We start from the raw sequence: 6,000 nt of genomic DNA, 5'->3' as shown, positions 1-6,000 counted from the left end.
TTGTTTAACGTATAACTCAGTTTTATGACTCTATTTTGATGCATATAAATATTTTGGGCCGAATGCCATGTTTTACTGAAATGCCCGAGTGGCTTGAGAGGTTTATGACTGAGTGAGGCCGAGGGCCTGATTTGTGAGGATATTTATGGGATCGGGCTGCACGCTGCAGCATGTTTGATATCGGCCGAGGGCCTGATTGTGAGGATGAGTGTGAATCGGGGCTGCCCGCCTGCAGCATACTTTATTATTATAGCACGTGAGTTGTCCGTGCAGCATGTGAGTTGTCCGTGCAGATTATAGCGCTTGAGCTGAAGGAGCCCCTCCGGAGTCTGTACACACCCCCAGTGAGCATAGGTACCTACTGAGTGCGAGTGCTGAGTGACTAGGAGGCATGAGTAATTGTGAGGTATGCCCGAGTAGCAAGAGTGATTGTGAGGTATGCCCGAGTGGCACGAGTGACTGTGAGGTTTGCCCGAGAGGCTGTATATGAGTTATGTTTTGCCCGAGGGGCTGTTTATGATTTTATCATTTTTGCTCACCTTTGCATTTTTTCTCTGTCTAAAAACTGTTGAAAAATATCTTTAAATGATTTTTACTGGAACTGGGTTTGAACGAGATGTTTTGATTCAAATCTTGATTTTTAAAAGCATGTGGTATTTTACTGAGATTTCCTGATATGAATGTTATATGCTTTGTTGCTCATCACTACTGCTCAATATTTATTTATTGTTGCTACTTACTGAGTTGGCGTACTCACGTTACTCCATGCACCTTTTGTGCAGATTCAGTTGTAGCTGGACACGGTAGCCGTTATTGATTGTTCTGGTTGCAGATTTTTCTTGGAGATAGCAAGGTAGCTGTTTGGCGATCGCAGCCCCTGCTCTTCTCCCTCTTATCTTCCTCTAGTTGTATTTAGCTATTTTTCAGGCTGAGTTAGCCTTGATATTGTTAGACAGATTGTAGTAGATGCTCATGACTAGTGACACCCTGATGTCGGGCTTTTCCTTCCGCACTTTTATTTTGATTGGAACTCCTTACGAAGGTTTTTATGTTAAATAACATTAAAATTATCTTTGAAATGAAAATATTGGTTTGTTTTGGAAATGAGTTGGTTTACCTAGTTCCACGATAGGCGTCATCACAACAGGGGTTAATTTGGGTCGTGACAGGTCGTTACATGTTGCAGGTGTAACAAATGATACAAAACTTTGCCGATGCAGTTTTGTATTAATTAGATATTTATCATTTTGCTTAGTAATTATGTGACACCCAAAATCATTTTTCTTCCAGTTTTAACTTTCTTTCTCCACATTAAAACTCAAGGTCTTTAAATACATTTATTAATAAATATTATTATTATTATAACAAATAATATATTATTTATAAAGAACATTTAAACGAAATGAAATGCAAGGGGATTTAACATACATTACCTTTTTCTTTCTATCCAGAAGAGTCTAAATACTTTTCCTCAACTTTTCTTCTCTAATGTTTATTTGAATTTGATTGAAATTCAAAAAGTACACATATATTATGATTGTTCTTTATCGCCTACGTTAAATAAATTTTATATGTGTGAGCACCTAATTTTTGACTATATTTAAATTTTTATCACTTTCTACTATGTAAATATTTTTATAAATTTAATATATATATTTTTAGCATTGTTACACTTTTTTTTATATAGGGTAAAAATTAATAATAATTTAAAAGGTCAATTATTACTATTAGTATTATTTTTATTTTTATTTTTATCTAGTAGTAAAAAATAAAATGAATTAAAAAACCAAAAAAAAATATTATTAAAGTTTTTAAAAACATTTCGGATGGGAATTAAAAAAATAAGAAAAGTATAAATATAGAATTAAAACTTAAAAGTAAAAGTAGGTGGAAATTGTTTAATAAAAAAGTAAAAGAAAGTGAAAGATTTTAAAAATAAAAGTAAAAAAAAGTTGAAATTTAAAAAATGAAAAGTAAAAGAAATATGGAATCAAAAAATAAAAGTAAAAGTAGCTGAAAAAGTTTTTAAAAAAAAAAGTAAAAGAGAGAGGAAATTAAAAAAAAAAATAAGTGGAAAATAAAAAATAAAAATAAAAAAAAGAAAAGTAAAAAAGTGGGAATTTAAATATAATAAAGTAAAAAAGTGAGAAATTAAAAAATAAAAGTAAAGGAAAGTGGGAAATTATTTTTAAAAAAATAAAAAAAATTGAAAGTGGGAATTTTTTTAATTAAAAAATAATAAAATAATAAAACAATTTTAAAACAAAAATCTGAAAAAATTTCGAAAATCTTTCTATAAATAGAAGAGAAATGTAAGGGAAAAAAGAAGGAGAGAGAGAAAAAAAATAGAGGGGAGGAATTTGAGAGAAATATTTTTGCTTCTTCTATGTTAAGAGAATTTCTATTCGTGTCATTCTTTGTTCGTCTTTCTTTCGAAAAAAGAAGCAACATAACCACCCAAAAACCATCCTGAAACCCATAAAAATTCAGCCAAGTCCCAACCTTGCTCTCCCGTTTGCGTGAGGTTTAAGAGGTCCTGTTCGAGGTCCATTTTCAGCGAGGTTCTCGTTTATCCGAATCCGGTTCCGTCGAGGTTGTTCGAATTCTGTTCGACGTCCTGTTCTCCTTTGAGTTGTAGCTGGCAATTTCCTTCTATAATTCAAACTTGAATTTTTTTTTTTATCAATATAGTGAAGAAAGTTTTTCACCTCAAAGGTTTGTTTCTTTTCCATTTCAGTAATATTTATTGCCATGCTCCAGTCATATCTCTTTGAATTATAGTTCTTTGTTGACTTTATTTGGTATGAATTTTTATTATAATATTCTGGTTTAGTTATTTTTCATGATTAGTTGGTGTTTTAATTTTCATTATCAGGTGGCTTGATTGTTGAGCAATTTGGGATTAAAGGTATTTTATTTTTGATTTATATGAATCTAAAGTCATGTGTAGTAGTAGGAAGGCACGTATTCTCTGTTTAAATTTGAGATAGAATAATTTGCACATGTTAAAGCAAAGATGTCTTGGTCAGCACATTTTGTATAGTTGGGTCATGAGTGTTAATTAGATTTAAAGGGAGTTGGGTTTGTTTAATGAAGTATGTACTACTGAAAATGGCTAATTGACAGTGGACTAATGGAGTAGCTTGGTGAACTAGTAACTGAGCCTACCTTTTAGTTGGTTTTAAAGGACCAATTGTACTACGATCAATTTTAATTTATCTAGGCCAAAATAGTTTCTGTCACGCCTAATTTAGTAAGAGCAAAAGCTAACTCATTTTTCACAATTGATTTTCATAGCTCTTGATCTTACAAAGATCTCAAACTCGTAAGGAAAAATAAATTATGAACACATGCTAGTTGCTTTAGGCGCGATTAATAAATCATCGTGACTATGGGTACGGTTCCCGCGGCATGATCACAATATGTAAATCTCAATTCAACTGCGCGTTTCTCGCGACTTGACCATAACTTCAAAAATAATAAAATAAACATGTTGCAAATCGTGGGTACGTTTCACGTGGAGCGATTCGCAATATATACTAAAATGATAAGTGTACGACATCGTAACTTGATCAAAAAAAATTAACTCCATAAATACTAAAAAGCGGTTAAGTAAATAATTAAAAGCAATAAAGAGTAATATGCACAATAGGTCTAAACATGTAATAAATCAGATAATTAGGCCAAGTATTAATTGTTAAGCGACCGTGCTAAAATCACGAAACTCGGAAGTGCCTCATACTTTCTCCCGGGTTAACAGAATTCCTTACCTAGCCTTTTGTGTTCGCGGACCATAAATAGAGTCAATTTTCTTGATTTGGGATTCTAAAATAAACCGGTGACTTGGGACATCATAATAATTATTCCAAATGACGACTCTTATTAAATAAATAATCTCATTCTGAATAATGTCATTTAAATTGAAAAAACTCCATAACCCCTATCTCTCGGAAAAAGGAGGTGTGACAGCTCTAGCGACTCTGTTGGGGAACCGAACCTAGAATCTCTGGTTCAGGGTTCAGAATTCGAGCTTAGAATGACTGTTATACTTGGCTCTTATTTCTTATCTGATTTTTTACGTGTTTGAGTCTAATGTGCTAAATGCCGCTTTTTACTGCTTTGATATTATGTGAACTGTATATAAACTGCTACGAAACCCTTCTTCTCTTTGAATCTTCTAAATCCTCTGGGAAGTGTGCGCTTCGCGTGGCTTCTTTTCTGTTAGAGTCATATCCTAATTTTAGAACGAGGTTCGGACAAGTTGCAAAGCCGGTGAAGCTTCTGTATTCCCGGTACGCTGCCCCTCCCCCTCCCCCCCGGCTTGAACTGTCCGTTCGGGTAAGTCAGGTCTAGAACAATATAACCAAGATTCAAACTTAGAATGATATAGCCTCATGCTGAATCCCTAGTAGGTACGTTTGTTTGCATCACGTGCATTTAACTTTGGGGACTGAACACAAGGGTTGGGTCCGTCTAGGATAGGTGTACCCAAAAATTAAAAGACCATCCTGATACATTTTACGTGGTGCCTGTGCATTTATTTGCTTATGCTTGTATGTTGACCGGTTTCTAGAATAGGGAAAGAAAATCAAGAAAAATCAAGAGTGAGGTAGGAAAGAAAAATGCTCGGTTATGAAAATTTCGATATTCAAAATATCCCGAAACTCTACCGAAATTTTGAAAAAAAAAGTTATTTCAATATAAGTCATATTTTCCTGTGCGTCAAAACTTACCGAACTACGCGGGTTTGATTCTCACAGGATGTGAGATACGTAGGCAACCCTCTTCGGGTCCAGCCCCACTTTTGCAAAATATAACCAAAAATATGAAAAGATGTTGTCATTTTGTCATAAATAAATTTAGGTGATGCCTTTTTTGTCCAAATAGCCAGAAATATCCCGATGGGACCGAAAGGCCGCTTTGCAAGAATAGCCACATATGGCCCTTTTCTAATTTTGGCCACTTAGCAAGTACAGCCCTAAAATCTTCCCTTCTGAAATGCTGAAAGGTCGTATTTGCAAAGGTGGCCTTGAGTTGTTTTAAGTTATATTTCTGCAAAAATAATTTTTTTGGTCAGCAATTAAGCAAAATTCACATGTTTTTAACTAGTCACCCTAATTTAAAATGTGCAGAATGAGCATCGTTGAGAGTATACCTTTTCGAGTCGTAGATGAGATTCTACTAAGGCTCCACTTATGGTGGGACGACCTGGGGGAGGACAGCAAGCGTTCTGTGACCAAAGCTCTTGGTGGGCTCACCGGTCTTCTGAAGATTAAGCCCGGGGTTGATATAATTGAAGCTCTGGTACCATTTTGGGACCCGACATACAATGTCTTCCACTTCTCCCACTTTGAATTGACCCCTACACTGGAGGAAATAGTAGGTTACGCTGGTTTTGACGGGAATCTCAGGCACCAATATTAGTAGCACCCAGAATTGTAACCCCCGCAAGTTTTTGGACCTTTTGAGCATTAACCGGCAGGTTAAAGATGAAAATTTGGCCAAAGGATTCTGCACACTCCATTTCTTATATAGTCGGTATGGAGACCCCCGTGGATTTGAGGCTCTAGACATTGGTTTAAGTCATCAGGGAAGGAAAGACAAGTGGAAAGCCCGTAGGGGTTTAGCCTTCGTGGTTGCATTCTTAGGCACACTGATATGCCCAAGGAGTGATGGACACATAGAACTGGGACTTGCAGGAATGGCTGACTTTATGGTCAAGAAGGCCAACGGTACCCTTATACTGATTATTCTCGCAGAAATATATCGAGCTTTAACCGTCTGCCGAGCTAGTGCAAAGTTATTTGAAGGTTGTAGCCTTCTTTTGCAAATGTGGCTGGTAGAGCATCTCTGTCGTCGCCCGAGGTACATGAATCACAGACTGACCGGACTCAATTGCATTGAAGAGTATGAAAGCAGGGTGAACAGCTATGAGTTATCGGAGGGTACTGAAATATGGTTCGCATATCTGGGCTCTTTAACCGCAAGGCAAATTGAATG

Source organism: Nicotiana tomentosiformis, chromosome 3, assembly GCF_000390325.3.
Source record: "Nicotiana tomentosiformis chromosome 3, ASM39032v3, whole genome shotgun sequence".
Taxonomy (NCBI): domain Eukaryota; kingdom Viridiplantae; phylum Streptophyta; class Magnoliopsida; order Solanales; family Solanaceae; genus Nicotiana; species Nicotiana tomentosiformis.
Note: the sequence above shows the minus strand (reverse complement) of the source record.